The sequence below is a fragment of the Cebus imitator genome, unplaced genomic scaffold, assembly GCF_001604975.1.
Source record: "Cebus imitator isolate Cc_AM_T3 unplaced genomic scaffold, Cebus_imitator-1.0 Scaffold239, whole genome shotgun sequence".
Lineage (NCBI taxonomy): Eukaryota > Metazoa > Chordata > Mammalia > Primates > Cebidae > Cebus > Cebus imitator.
Genome location: NW_016107554.1, coordinates 3,351,007 through 3,367,959, shown reverse-complemented (window position 1 = coordinate 3,367,959; position 16,953 = coordinate 3,351,007). Strand labels below are relative to the sequence as shown.

The 16,953-nt window shown below is 37.1% G+C and overlaps 1 protein-coding gene across 11 annotated transcripts in view; it reads right to left on the bottom strand.

The window, feature by feature from the left end:
* The window catches only part of RBMS3 (RNA binding motif single stranded interacting protein 3), a 764,636-nt gene that overhangs the window by 26,225 nt on the left and 721,458 nt on the right, over positions 1–16,953 (bottom strand). The gene's annotated exons all lie outside the window — the stretch shown is intronic.

Sequence of the window (16,953 nt, the reverse complement as noted above, 5' to 3'; positions counted from 1 at the left end):
CCAAATAAAACTACATGTTCAGTTACATAAGAATGAAGTATGACCCATATTCCTAACACACACATTCACCCTGAAAATTCAAGTTCTACTCTTCAATAATTGAATTTTCTATGGAATCAACTATGTTTCTAAGTTTCTGAATTTCACCAGTAACACAAAATGTCAAAACTGAAATCATCAAATGAAGACAGGGTTTCTCAATTCATAAAGTTTAGAGGAATATTTTTTGGTGGAAAAATCGAAAGCTTCTGATCCTTTATTTTTCTAAATTTGCTGAGATCAAATACTAACTTCATGTATAAACATGAAAAAGCGAAATTACTGTTTGGTGTATCTTAGTATTTTCAGTAACCAAGAGGCATGTTGATTATGAATCAAGGAAAGCAACTGAATTAACCTTAACCCTAACCCATCTTTTTTGTTGCTGTTATTTCCCCCCCTCTTTTGAAACCTGGTTTTACTCTGTTGCCCAGGGTGGAGTGCAGTGGCGTGATCTTGGCTTACTGCAAGCTCTGCCTCCATGGTTCAAGTGATTCTTGTGCCTCAGCCTCCCCAGTAGCCTGGATTACAGGTATGTGCCACCATACCTGGCTAATTTTTGTATTTTTAGGATTGATGGGGTTTTGCCATATTGGCCAGGCTGGTCTCAAACTCCTGGCCTCAAGTGATCCAGCAGCCTCGGCCTCCCAGAGTGCTGGGATAACAGTCATGAGCCACTGCGCCTGGCCTGTATCTGCCTTTTCAACAAGACTGCTCTAGCAAGTATGCTGTAGATAACAGTTCCCTGGCCATTTCAGATAGGTAATGTGCCTCTGTTACACAGGTTCTAAATATCCTTTAATTTAGTACTTTTTACAATGTATTCCTTGGAACACCAACTATACTGAGAATAAAGGTTTCTCTGTTCCAGTGTATTTGAGCAATGCTGCATAATACATCCTCTTATTGATATTGACATATGATTAAAAACTCTGAGAAATCTCCCATTCACAATAGCTACAAAGAGAATAAAATACCTAGGAATACAACTAACAAAGGATGTAAAGGACCTCTTCAAGGAGAACTATAAACCACTGCTCAATGAAATAAGAGAGGACACAAACAGATGGAGAAACATTCCATACTCATGGTTAGGAAGAATCAATATCGTGAAAATGGCCATACTGCCGAAAGTAATCTATGGATTCAATGCTATCCCCATCAAGCTACCAATGGCCTTCTTCACAGAACTGGAAAAAAAAAAAACACTTTAAACTTCATATGGAATCACAAAAGACCCCGCATAGCCAAGACAATCCTAAGCAAAATGAACAAAGCTGGAGACATCACACTGTGGACTTCAAACTATATTACAAGGCTACAGTAATCAAAACAGCATGGTACTGGTACCAAAACAGAGACGTAGACTAATGGAACAGAACAGAGGCCTCGGAAGAAACACCGCACATCTACAGCCAACTGATCTTTGACAAACCCAGCAAAAACAAGCAATAGGGAAAGGACTCCATGTTTAATAAATGGTGTTGGGAAAGCTGGCTAGCAATGTGCAGAAAGCAGAAACTGGACCCCTACCTGTCACCTTACACTAAAATTAACTCCAGATGGATCAAAGATTTAAACATAAAACCTAAAACCACAAAAACTCTAGAAGAAAACATAGGCAAAACCATCCAGAACATAGGCATAGGCAAGGACTTCATGACTAAAACACCAAAAGCAATGGCAATAAAAGCCAAGATAGACAAACTGGATCTAATTAAACTCCAGAGCTTTTGTACAGCAAAAGAAATCATCATTAGAGTGAATCGGCAACCAACAGAATGGGAAAAAATTTTTGCAATCTACCAATCTGACAAAGGGCTAATATCCAGAATCTACAAAGAACCAAGATGTACAAGAAAAAAATAAACCACCCCATTCAAAAGTGAGTGAAGGATATGAACAGCCACTTTTCAAAAGAAGACATATATGAGGCCAACAAACGTGAAAAAATGCTCATCATCACTGGTCATTACAGAAATGCAAATCAAAACCACACTGAGATATCATCGCATGACAGTTAGAATGGTGATCATCAAAAAATCTGGAGACAACAGATGCTGGAGAGGTTGTGGAGAAATAGGAACACTCTTACACAGTTGGTGGGAGTGTAAATTAGTTCAACCATGTGGAAGACAGTGTGGTGATTTCTCAAGGATCTAGAAATAGAAATTCCGTTTGACCCAGCAATCCCATTACTGGGTATATTCCCAAAGAATTATAAATCGTTCTACTATAAAAACACATGCACAGGTATGTTCATTGCAGCCCTGTGTACAATATCAAAGACCTGGAACCAATCCAAATGCCCATCAATGATAGACTGGAGAAAGAAAATGTGGTACATATACAACATGGAATACTATGCAGCCATAAAAAAACGATGAGTTTGTCTCCTTTGTAGGGATGTGGATGAATATGGAAACCATCATTCTCAGCAAACTGACACAAGAACAGAAAGCCAAACACCACATGTTCTCACTCATAGGTGGGTGTTGAACGAGAACACGTGGACTCAGGGAGGGGAGCATCACACACCGGGAGCAGTTGGGCGGGGTAGGGAAGAGACAGTGGGGGTTGGAGAGGGAAGGGAGGGATAACATGGGGAGAAATACCAGACATAGTATGCACCTAAAGTAACATAAATAAGTTAAAAAAAAGCCTGAGAAATCATGTTTTATAGAATAAGTCTATTTAAAGGTGATCAGGTTGTATTTCTAAAACTTCTGATTTTTGGTAGCATTTGTTAGTTGTGTTTAAAGCTAGTGCTCTAAGAAATATACTCTGGAAAATGTTTAATATCAAAAATCTAGTAGATTTATAGCAAGTGAGAGTATATTTTTTACAACCATGAATTTAAGTTCAGAATTGATATATTTGTGGCTCATGTTCTATCCTTGGGTGATGGTTTTCCAAGATTTACTACAAACTAGTAAAAGGATAAACCCTTATCTATTTGAGTATTTCCTAAAGTTAATAATTGTAAACTTTGCAACTTGCCCAGTGAGTTAGCATGCGTATTCTTTGCGTAAGAGGATGTCACTGGCACCCTCTGTAGACTGCTACTCTGATCCATTCTCACTCCACTCTCTACATCTCTCAGGAGACATTCTGTGCATTAGAGGTCATTAGGAACATGACTTATGGCCATATACAGCAATGTCCACTGGTTCAGACGAGTATCTACTCCATTATTTGGACTTTCCTTGCCCAACTGGAGTTCCTAGGTAGTACAGTTAATAAGGAGCATTGTAGGTGAATCCTAGCTAAGCTGCTTCAAATGACTCTTGATTTATTTAAAACTCCATCTGTGTTTTGTTTTAGTAAAACTGAATGAGAGTATCTTTACTTCTTTCACGACATTTAATAAAGTTGTAAACGTGACCAAAACGGAACTGCCTGTAGTGCAATTCACACTCATCTTCTCTTCAGAACAATGAGTCAAGCAAGATGATTCACCCATTTTACAGATGGAGAAATTGAGATTCTTATGTAATGAGGATAAACCCCAGTTTTTGTTGTTGTTCTTGTTGTTGTTTTCTTTTCTTTATAGAGGCAGTCTTGCTCATGTGGCCCAGGCTGGGGTGCAGTGGTGCAACCATAGCTCATAGTACCCTCAAACTCCTGGGCTCAAGTGATCCTCCCACCTCACCGTCCCAAGTAGCTGGGACTACCTGCATGTGCCACCATGCCTAGATAAGTTTTTTTATTTTTATTTTTGTAGAGACAGGGTCTCATCCAGGCTGGTCTTGAACTCCTGGCCTCAAGTATCCTCTGGTCTCTGGCTTCCAGTTCTTTTGACCTATTATTCAGCACATTTTTTTCCATTCTACTTCATTATTTTTGAAGTTAAGTAAATAAGGTCTTAAGATCTTCCTTCTGATCTTTTCCATGCGATATAAATATTAACTTGCTTTAATGGGCTTTAATAATTGAAGAAATACAGAAACATGCCACTGATTGATAATTTCAGTTATTTTCCATACATATTGTTTTTCCTTCACTTCATACTCAGAATACCTAGTTGTCTTCTAGGTGGGATACCTTATATACTTGGTAACTTAATATTTTTATGCTGCTTTTCTTAACAGATCCAGTAGAGATTTTATAGTATAATTGAGATCAGCTCAGTTCAATGTGTTGTATGTGTGTGTATATCTTTTAATGAAAAAAAAAATCTTTCTGCTTGCTTTTCTTTTGTCACAGAAAACCTAACAGAACTTGAAAAAGTGGTTTGAAAATTAAGAACAGGTTATTTTAAACTAGTCAATGCTATGGAATTTTATGTCCCTTAAGACTATTATCTCTGGGTGAAAATTTTTGCATTCTAGTTCTTCTGTGGTAGACACATACTTTCTAAGGTAAATCCTCAAGAAGTGACAGTCTTGTGAAATCAGAAGCAAGTATTTACAGGAATTGGCTAGAGCTATGTGTAAGCTCAACTCCCAGCTTTAGGTAATTGGTGACAAATAACTCTGAGTTTTCTCTGCAAGCACATAGTTTGATTTTCTTCAGAGCACAGATGAACTACAGTCAGACTTAATAATACAGCTGCACACACACTGGTTAGATATGGGTGCCTCAGAGACTACTTTCATTTTATCCAGCTAATAAATGGCACACGACTCAGAACAACCTATGATAGCAATCGTGCCCTTTTAACTTGATAAATTCTCATAGATTACTTATTAAAACCACAACAAGAATAGATGTATATCCCTTAAGCTAATTTTTTTTACTAGAACCTCACAAAAGCTAAAAAATATTTGCAGTAATTATTTCATGAACACAAGTTTTCTGTTTTGCATTTTTTTGATATAAAGGTTAATCGAGACCACAGTACAATGAGATGACATAAATTAATCCATACAGTATTTCCTTGTATATTCACCAGTGTTATAAGTAGCAGCTTAAACTTGTAGCATTAATGAATATATCTAATTCTACATATCTGTGTGTGCGTGTGTGTGTGTGTGTGTGTGTGTGTGTGTGTGTATTTGGTAAACAGCTTGATGACTTTTACATATTCTGAAATCATTAGATTTTCACATGTGAATGTGTAGGAGCACTGAATAACCATTCTCAAACCCACAGAATAAATTCCAGACTCCATCCCTTGTTCCAAAAAGTCTAGACACTGCATCACCAAGATGTTACATGAAGAAAGAAAAAAAATTGTAAAATTGGAACGGAACCGTGGTTTTGCCTATTTCGATTGGGACAAATGGTTTCTGTTAGTGTGGAATCATTGATTATTTCTGTGGAAACAAACAAAACCCCCAAGTATTAGTTCTAGATTTACACTCTCTTTCTCCACTAAAGCAAAACAAAACAAACATATTTTATATATTTCCCATGAGGAAACTTTTTATTTTAATTATATGTAGAAACAGGGAGGGGCAAGGAAGTTCTTGCATTTCAATATTTGAAATTTCAGTTTTTGGAATTTCCTAAAATAACTGATCAAACTCATGTGAAGTTATCATTGGACCATTTGGATTTTAAATTGGTGCTTCCAGTCCGTACTATAAAATTCATGAAGCTGGTTAACAAATTTCCGAAAGGAGAGTTTTTCAGGTCATATCAAGCACAGAAAGTCAATGAGAATGATAGAGGAAAGTTGTAAAAATGCACTTCTGAAAGGATGCTGAGCAGAAGAAAACAAAGACTGTGCTAGATGATGCTAACAGCATGCCATGTGAATTACTTTCAAAAGCTTATAGTTCAAAATTTCTTTTAACAAAGGAAGCTTCAGGATATAAGGAATAATCTAAATTATGATTTGTCAGAGTTGAGTGGGTAACTGAGGAGAGGAGCAGTCTTAAGTAGAGAAATTCCATACTTTTGAGGGTCACATTTTTAGATTTGCATAATTCTATCATTTCTGAATTGAGGCACAATGTCTGAACCTGGGTTGGCAAATTGATACCATTTCACATGCTTGCTTTGACTAATTAATTAGTAATATCTGCCTCAAGTGAAATTCTAAGAATGCTTTATATGTCATCATTTTAGTCAAGGGTTGCTAGAACATGAACAGAGAGGAGACCTTGAGAGATTTTCCTTGAGCATAGAATGTCCCTCCTAGGGCATGGCGAGGCTGGACTCCAACCTGGACCCCTACTGCTCAGTTCTTCCTGTATTCTTTCTACTTCTGTCAGTGGAATGTTGGATAATGAACTAGATTTTCATCCAGAATAGTAATAGTGTATGCATTCATAAAGCTTTATATTAGTTTTATGATATAAAGCAGGTTATTTACTTAAGGTACTAGTATAGAAATAAGACAGTTATGAATGATGAAATAATTTTTCAGGAGGTGAATACAGAGCAAGATATACTTCTCCCGGGAGTGAAGGTACTTGAAGAAGGAAGAAGGCCAGTCAGTGGGATTGACAGGTACATTAGTCCATTTGGTCTCCCAGAATATCACTAAAAATAATCCACAGAGAAGTGTGCATTAAACTATTAAAAAAGAAATCAGAGATTTAGCATTGTATTCTGGAGTGAGGGTCATTTGCTAGTGGCATTCCAAAGTATACCACTATATATCAACAAAAAACACCAGAATGAAAATCAAAGATAATTAAATATCCATATATGTATGCATATAGCATCAAAAAATAAAATGGCTAGAAATATAAGAAAAGGCACTGAAAATTTCTATACTACAAATTAGAAAGTAATGGTGAAAGAAATTACATAAGACCTAAATATATGCAGAGCTATACCACAGTCATCAATTAGAAGAATCCAAACTGTTAAAGTGCTCATTTTCCTTACAAATTGCAATCCCAACTGAAATTCAAGCAGATTTCTTGGTAGAAATAAACAAGCCCATTCTAAAATTTATAGGGAAAAACAAAGGACTTAGAATGTTGAAGAAATTTCTGAAGGCAAAAAAAGTTGAAGGATGTATACTACTAGATATCAACAGTTACTGAAAAGCATGGCAATTAAGATAGTATTCCTAATGTGGTATTGCAAGGATAGAAAAATAGACTAATGGACAGAATAGAGACACTACAAGGAATCTCACTATATGATTTCTTAGAACTTTGTGAATCTACAATGATCTCAATAGAATTTTTATTAAAAAAGACAATGAAAAATTTAAATATGTCTATAGTGTAAGAGGTCAATTTGCATATGAAAACATGACTGATCTCATTCATCATCAGGAAAATGCAAGTTAAGGATATTATGATAGAACACCCTACTCCAACTAGACTGGCAAAAATGAAAAAGACAATAACAAGTGTTGTTAAGGATGTGGACAACAGGAACTCTCATATACTCTCAGTGGGAGTTTGAACTGTAAAATTGTCATTGGCAATTATGCAGAACATTTGCTGAACTCATGACCAAGCAATCACACTCCTATGTATGTATGCAAGAGAAATGCTTACATATGTACACCAAAGATATGTATACAATATTTAAAGTAAAATTAATTACAATGAGTCTAAGCTGGAAGTCATGTAAATATCATCTGCAGAATTAATTGCAATGTATGCTTATTGTATGAAATATAAAACAATGGGAAACAAACTGCTCTATAAATATGGATGGGTCTCACAGATGCAATGTTGAATTTAAGAAGGCAGACATGAAAGGTTTTACATTGTATTTCATTTTCTTCAAGTTTAAAAGCAGTCAAGACAAATCTAGGATTTTTTATACTGTTGTGGGAATAATAGGGTAGAAATATAAGGGAGGTTTCTGTGATGATAAGATCCTTTTATTCGTTGATGTCGATGGTAGATCCATGAGTATTTACACTTCGTAAAATTTATTGAGCTATAAATTGTGAATTGCGTATTTTTTTGTACGTTATACTTCAGTAAAACAGTATTTTAAAAAGACTGAAAGAAAAAAGAATGACTTTAGATGAGAAAAGGGGCAATTTATTCATTCAAAACGATACAATTAATAGATTCAGATGTGAGAAGATTGGGAGGTTTGTAATGTACCAATGTTCTCTCTTCATCATTTCTATTTCTGAAGCAAGATGTGAAGCGAAAATGAAAGGCGGTGGGCTTGGCAGTTGGAGAGAAGGTATAGAACGGTTGTCATGAGGAATGGAAGAGGGAATGGACCAGGGTTGTGTAGTAAGATTTCTAAGAAGTGTTGGGGTATCATTTAAGTCTTTCGGTTACAAAATCAACGTAAAAGCCATCAACATAATGGCATGTTTTACTCTGGCCTTATCCAGTTTTTCAAAAGAATACAGCAGTCTGACAATGGAATGCAAGTGAGACCAAGTTTTACCGGAACCAGATGGTGAAAGAAGAGTTAGCCGGGGAAGGGGATGCACAGGAAAGACAGTGATTACTGTATTCTACTATAGAACCGAAGTTAGAAATGGATGTGAGAAAATGAAGAGGGAAAAGCACCGAAAGAGGGTTAACAATAAACAGAAAAGTAGGCTTTGTAGTGTCAAAAAGCTGTTTCCATGGGGTCCTGAAGAAGGAGGTGGTCATCAGAATGTGATATGTATGAAATTGAGGGCTTAGAATTGATATTTAGAGTGAGCACAGTAATTGCTAATGATAAATTCCAGGATAGACTAGAGAAAGGCCACCGGAAGTGAGGAGCTCAGGAAACGGAGAGGCTAAAGAGCTGTTTTTTAAATTCCGATAAAGGATAAACACACTTAATTCACTTACTAGCAATATTCAATCGGAAACATTTAAACCCCTACTATGTGCCAAGTGCTGTGTTGAGAAACCATATACTATGTTGTTAAAGCATAGATTGGGTAACAGGACACGATAAAGCCCAGAAAAAACTGGTTTAGTTACTAAACCATTGGGCATCCTGGAGAACTCATTTCTCCTTGTTAATCTTACATATATAAAGCTATTTAATTTTATGTATTATTTATTATGGCCAATCTTACATTCACCATAGTACCCAGGAACCAAGTAGATAATCAAATGCATGCAAATTGGATCTTTTGTATTAATACTATTTTCTTCTGTTAACGTTTCTGTTTCACACTTGAATTTCTTGTCTGCTCATACCCTCTTTAGTGTTCCTTAACATTCTGTTTTCTTTTTGCCATATTAGTCTGGCTTGTAAATAATAAATAATTTAAAACTGCCTGTAAAGTGGTGATTTCTTTAACAGAGTCTGTTAAAGTCAAACCAACATTTATTATCAGTCTCTAAATTTGAAATCATCAAGAAGAAATTAGTTTAACGGGCCTGACTGACCTATTACCTAGTTAGCTCTTTTAGAAACTAATATGAACACATAGACAAACAATTAATGTCCTTAGGCTCTTTAGGTTCATTTAATTTTGTCTGTCGGACTAGGCTTACTTCTTTACTTAGGAAATGACAGAACTGAGGGACTTTTGTCGAAAAGATAAAAGAACTAAGAAATCCTCAATGTGCCTGGAAGCTTTGTTGTTTTCTCTTTAAGTTCTGTGACTAACACATTAGATTGGGCTGGGTAAAGATGCTTTAGCGAAAGAGAAAGGGAACTTATTCAGACTGCCACACACAGAGTAAATTTCATTTCCACACAGAACATTTCCTTTCTGTGGTCTCCAGCCCACACATTGTGAATGACAATCATCCCAGTGGACTCAAGTAAATGATGCAACTCAACAGAAAATCTTGAAGGCATCCCTTAATGTTTTGTGAAACAAAGTTCAGTTTCTACGAGGCTCAACAATATTCTTTTTTAATGTGTTTTTTGGTCAAGAGATTTTCAGAGACAGAACTTGAGTTACTTATCTATTTAGAATATTCAGATTAGAGGTTGATCCAAGATGGGTGGGAAGCAAATGAAGACAGGGAAAAAGTAGAGGGAAGAAAGGAAGAGGTAGCAACATTCTAAATAAACAAAGTAACAGAAAACAAAATTGGAAACTGCAAAAATAGGGCATAAAGCTATTTGATTAAAATACTTCTAGGAACTGTGCATATTTAGAGGTGAGCAATAGTACTGCTCTCTCCATGCGAGTACATACAATTTTGGCAATATAAAAACGAAATGAAAAAGTTTCAACAAGCACTCTTTTTTCTAAGGCTGTGAAGAATTCAAAGTAAAGAACCAAAAGCAAAAAAAATAGAAAACAGAACTGGAAGGAAATCGACCCTCTGGTGCCAGAGTCCAGATTCTACTCCTTGCCAAAGGAATTGAAGAATAGTTTGATGAGAACTATCAAACAATGGGGAGGCAAAGCATGTTATTGGGGGGTAAAATTTAATCCACTCCCACTCAGTTCTTAGAATCATTGTGACCTAAATCATCTCACTTATGTTTGGCTATTCTCAAATCCACCTGGTCACAGTTAAGAGCACTTTCTTCCTTAACTCCTTCTCCTGTGCCTTTTTTGTTTCCAATGTGTTCAAACTTTTTTTAAATCCACCTACAGCACAAATCCGAAACCTGTCTCTTAAGCTGAGTCCAAAAGCTAAATTACGGTACGATGCCTTGCTTCAGTCCCCCACTGGGAAATGGTAACTATCTCTTATGACATCTAACAGCTTTTTCTCTGTACCTCTGCTAAAACTCTTAGCAGTCAAACCATGTAAACTAGAAAGATCACGCCTAATTTATTAGGGTTGGTAGTTAATATATATTTGTTGAGTGAATGAATGAATGAATGAATGGTTAAGCACTCTGGGTAAAAAGCTTAAGGTTTCAAGGAGAACATAAAAAAATTAAGGAAGAATAAGGTCAGTTAAAAAGCAGGCTTTTAAAAAAATAATTAAGGGCTACAATTAAAGGAAAAACATTAAAATTAAGAGAAAGGAAATGCTGAACCAGTAAAAAATATTGCCCTACACCTAACATATTTGAGAAGAAACTGCAGCAATTTGTGAAACAACTTAAAATTAAAAAACAAACAAGTGTATTAGGACAAAACGAGTCAGGATACCAAATGTAGAAGTAAGATCTTCCATCACAGGAAGCTCTTGGCAACCCAAGACTGTGAAGTACTCTATTAAACGGCATTCTGAAGTGAGGTCAAGGCTGAAATCAATGGTAATGAAATAATCTACTTTACTTTTGAGGAGATGAGAAGAGATGATTATTGGGCCAGGGTGGACAAGTGAGTCCAAGAGAGGAGGCAGTTATAAAGCAGGGAATGGGAGATTCTTGTGTTTCTAAGAAAGATAGGAAGCCTGGAGGAGCTGGCGGGAAGAGGGAGGAGAGAGGAGCCCATGAGTGGTATGAGCCTGAAATTCCACTTTGGTGAAGCTATCAAAGGGCATTTAAACCACAGAGATGTACTTTATGTTCAACTTGAAATTACTGGAATAGCCAATATGATTCCATTCCTGAACATAACCCCAAATCTTCATTAATGTGACCATGAGTGGGATTTTTGTGAAAACATTGAAAAGAGAATGCATTTTACATAAAAATCAATGTAACGTAGAATAAAGAGAGCAAATATGAGTGATTATAATGCCCTCAAAAACTCAAATACATATTGTATAAAATTTCAGACTTCTAAAGGGCATGGAATTGGGGATTTCAGACAATCATCTGGTTTCAAAATATTGAGAGACCCAGTGATATCTCAGTTACATTCTTAAAGAAAATAAATTGGATATAATCAACTCAAAAGGGCAAATCTTAATATTTCCCATTCATTAGAAAAAAAGTTATAAAGTGTCTGAACATCAAGAGAGGCATATAAGTGGCTTCAAAAAGAAATAAAACTAATGAAATACGTAAACTAGAAGTGCACATTATTGGGTGGTAGCAAAGAAGAAGTAAGGCAACCAAAGTCAAACAAAAAGAAAAAGCTATTTATAAATATCATATTAATCTTCATTTTTATCTCCTAATTTTCTTGATCTGGTCTCACCTTGTTTCTTGGTCCTTGAATGCTTTATCCTGGAAAACTTTAATTTCTGTTTAGGGCCTGGGGAAACTCTTTCACTAATTCACAGGCTACTATGAACACTTTTTGTCCAAAAATGCTAACTGCATATTTTTCTAGAGGTTTTCCCAATGAAGTCATGTTTCCTATATATTACATAAATTTTTATTGAAAACGAATTATATTTAAAATGCTGTTTTAAAGGTAGATATAAACTAATATCCTCTTTAATCAATTTCATATACACTTACAGAAAATAAAAATATGTAGGTTTGAATTTCATAAAAATACTCAAGTTTTATGTCAAGGATATTTATAAAATAATATAAATTTTAAAAGAGGGGTCGATGACTTAAAGTCAAAAGTAAACTCCTATTTGCATTTTTTTTCTTACCACTCAACATTCATTTTCTCTTCTGGATGGTAATCCATATTTCTTTGTAAATCCTATGATCGCATTTCACAACCACGCAGTTAGAATGTAATTGGCTCTACAGTTAGTGTATCCTGATCATTGGTTCAGAAATAAATAAAAATAACCTTATTAGAGCCAATAAAACTTGATGTTTACTTAAGCTACTGGAAAGGAAAACACTCTCTCTTCTGTACAGAGACATCTGGAAATGACCTGTTCTCTTCCCTCACATGGTGTAGTGTAAGCCTATGGGTCAGGGACTCTGCTACCAGGATAGAGAGGACATAAATTTGTCAGATATGAGAATATGGAATGTGAAAATAAATAAATATAAAGAAAAAACATTTAGTTATATCATTTGAGCCAGGTCTTGCTATGGCTTTTTAGACACATGAATCAATCAATTTCTTTTAAAATTAAACTATTTTGTGCTGGGTGTTTAACTGTTCCTTGTGATTGGGGAGAGCATATGAATTTAGAAGGGTAAATTGAGAAAAAGACGAAATCCTTTATAAATAAATACACAACAGTAAGATCCAAGATGGCCAATTAGACACAACTCCAGCGCACAACACCCAGCGAGGGGGATGCAGAAATCCAGAGATCTCCTAGCTCCAACGGAGGTACCAGGTGCATTTCAACGGGTCTGGTCCAATGGTGAGCAAAGCCCACTAAGGGCAGGCCCAGGCAGGGAGGGGTGCTGCTTCACCCAGAAAGTGTATCGGACCAGTGAGTCCGAGGCTCCCCCTCTGGCACTCTGGTCCAGATACAGCGCTTCCCTCACAGCCTCAGCAATACACAGAACAGGGAATCTTTGCCAGTCAAGCACTGGGGAATTACAAGTGCAGAGTTGAATAGTGGACTGTGGACTGAGCTATCACTCCCCTCCCCTTGCCCGGAAAGAGAGGGAGCTGTAAGCTGGAGCAGCTGGGCAGGCCCCTACCCCATGACGTCAGAGAGGAATCTGAAAAGGGGAGATGGCCAGGTGCGGCTGGGCAGGTCCCTCCTCTCCCCCACAAACCCCAGTCGGCTGAAGCTCTGACTCTAGTGAGTTGCGCAGCCAGTGCCACAGTCTGAGATGAATGATCCAGCCCAGTGGAGGAACAGCACAACCCACCACTAGAGGGGTGGGACTGGGCTACATGTTTTAAAAAAACGTAGGAAGCCTCCGTATCAATGGGATGGTGTTCTTGACAACCCAGCAGTGCCTACAGGTCAGCGGAAGAGGTGGGCCTAATCTCCCAGTATAAACAAACAAGACACAGGAAGCTTCCCTTGTAACCTGAAGGAGTCCCTAGAAACCCAGTAGCACCTCCACAGGCAGACAGGCGACCTCATCAAGCAGCTCCCTGACACCGCAGCCAGGTAAATCCACAAAGATGGGAAAAAAACAGTGGAAAAAAGATGAAACCAATAAAGAACAGAACACTTCTTCTCCTTCAAGGGATCACAACTCCACAACAACACAGGATCACAACTTGACCGAGGAATGTGACGAATTGACAGAAACAGGCTTCAGAAGGTGGATAATAACCAAATTTTCTGAGCTAAAGGAACACATTCTAACTCAGTGCAAAGAAACCAAAAACCTTGAAAAAAGGTTAGACGAAATGCTAACTAGAATAACCAGCTAAGAGAAGAACATAGAAGACTCGATGGAGTTGAAAAATGCAGCATGAGAACTATGTGAAGCAAACACAAGTTTTAATAGCCAAATCGATCAAGCAGAAAAAAGGATACCAGAGATTGAAGATCAACTCAATTAAATAAAAAAAGAAGGCAAGACAAGAGAAAAAAGAGTGAAAAGAAATGAACAAAGGCTCCAAGAAATATGGGATTATGTGAAAAGACCTAATCTACGCTTGATCGGTGTACATGAATATGATGGTGAGAATGAATCCAAGCTGGAAAACACCCTCCAGGATATTATCCAGGAGAACTTCCCAAGCTTAGCAAGGCAGTTTAAATTTCAAATTCAAGAAATACAGAGAACTCCACAAAGATATTCCTTAAGAAGAGCAACCTCAAGCCACATAATCGTCAGATTCACCGGGTTGAAATGAAGGAAAAAGTGCTAAGAGCAGCCAGAGAGAAAGGTCAGGTCACCCACAGAGGGAAGCCAATCAGACTCACAGTAGGTCGCACAGCAGAAACCCTACAAGCCAGAAGAGAATGGGGGCCAATATTCAACATCCTTAAAGAAAAGAACTCTCAACCTAGAATCTCATATCCAGCCAAACTAAGCTTCATGAGTGAAGGAGAAATAAAATCCTTTATGGACAAGCAATTATTGAGAGATATTGTCACCACCAGACCTGCCCTACAAGAGTTCCTGAAAGAAAAACTAAGCATGGAAAGGAACAAGTACCAGTCACTGCAAAAGCAAACCAATTGGCAAAGACCAAAAATGCAATGAAGAAAATGAATCAACTAATGAGAAAGAAAACCAGCCAGTAACAAAATGGCAGGATCAAATTCACACATAACAATATTAACATTGAATGTAAATGGCCTAAATGCCCCAATCAAAAGACACAGACTGGGAAACTGGATAAAAAGTCAGAACCCATTGTTGTGCTGTATTCAGGAAACCCCTCTCACATACAAAGACACACATAGACTCAAAATTAAGGGATGGAAGAAGATTTACCAAGCAAATGGAGAACAAACAAATGCAGGGTTGCAATCCTAGTCTCTGATAAAATGGACTTCAAACCAACAAAGATCAAAAGAGACAAAGAGGGACACTACATAATGGTAAAAGGATCAATCCAACAGGAAGAGCTAACTATCCTAAATATATACACCCCAAACACAGGAGCACCCAGATTCATAAAGCAAGTTCTTAACGACATAAAATGAGATTTAGACTCCCACATAATAATAGTGGGAGACTTCAACACTCCACTGTCAATATTAGGCAGATCAACGAGACAGAAAAGGATATCCAGGATAACAAGGATATCCAGGACTTGAATGCAGAGCTGGGCCAAGTGGACCTAATAGACATATACAGAACGCTCCACTCCAAATCCACAGAATATACATTTTTCTCAGCACCACATTGCACTTACTCTAAAATTGACCACATCATTGGAAGCAAATCACTCCTCAGCAAATGCAAAAGAACAGAAATCATAACAGGCTATCAGACCACAGAGCAATCAGACTAGAACTCAGGATTGAGAAACACACTCAAACCCACACAACCGCTTTGAAACTGAACAACTTGCTTCTGAGTGTCGACTGGATAAACAATGAAATGAAGGCAGAAATAAAGACATTCTTCAAAACCAGCCAGAATGAAGACACAACTTACTAGAATCTGTGGGACACCTTTAAAGCAGTGTCAAGAGGGAAATTTATAGCAATAAATGCCCACCAGAAAAGAGAGGAAAGATCTAAAATCAACACCCTATCATCAAAATTGAATAAGCCAGAGGAGCAAGAACAAAAAAACTCAAAAGCTGGCAGAAGACAAGAAATAACTAAGATCAGAGCAGAACTGAAGGAGATAGAGACACAAAAAATCCTTCAAAAAAATCAATAAACCCAGGATCTGATTTTTTGAAAAGATCAACAAAATAGACCACTAGTCAGATTAATAAAAAAGAAAAGGGAGAAGAATCAAATAGATGCAATAAAAAACGATAAAGGGATATCACCACTGATCCCACAGAAATACAAACTATCATCAGAGATTACTACAAACAGCTCTACTCACATAAACCAGTAAACCAGGAGGGAAATGGATAAATTATGAGACACTTGTACTCTACCAAGACTAAACCAGGAGGAAGTTGAAACTCTGAATAGACCAATAGCAAGGGCTGAAGTAAAAACAGCAATCAATAGCCTACCAACCAAAAAAAGACCAGGTCCTGATGGGTTGAGAGCTGAATTCTACCAGACATACAAAGAGCAGCTGGTTCCATTCCTTCTGAAACCGTATCAAACAATGCAAAAGGAGGGAATCTTCCCTAACTGATTTTATGAGATCAACATCATCCTGATACCAAAACCAGGCAGAGTCTCAACTAAAAAAGAAAACTTCAGGCCAATATCCATGATGAACATCGACGCAAAAATCTTCAATAAAATACTGGCAAACAGATTGCAAATCAAGAAGCTTATCCATCACGACCAAGTAGGCTTCATCCCAGGGATGCAAGGCTGGTTCAACATATGCAAATCCATAAATGTAATCCATCACATAAACAGAACCAAAGACAAAAACCCCATGATTATCTCAATAGATGCAGAGAAGGCCTTCAATAAAATTCAACAGCTATTCATGCTAAAAACTCTCAATAAACTAGGTATTGATGGAACGTATCATAAAATGATAAAAGCTATATATGACAAACCTACAGCCAATATCATACTGAACAGGCAAAAGCTGGCAGCATTCCCTTTGAAATCAGGCACTAGACAAGGATGCCATCTCTCACCACACCTATTCAATATAGTATTGGAAGTTCTAGCCAGAGTAATCTGGCAAGTAAAAGAAATAAATTGTATTCATTTAGGAAAAGAGGAAGTCAAATTGTCTCTATTTGCAGATGACAGGATTGTATATTTAGAAGACCCCATTGTCTCAACCCAACATATCCTTAAACTGATAAGCGTCTTCATCCAAGTCTCAGGA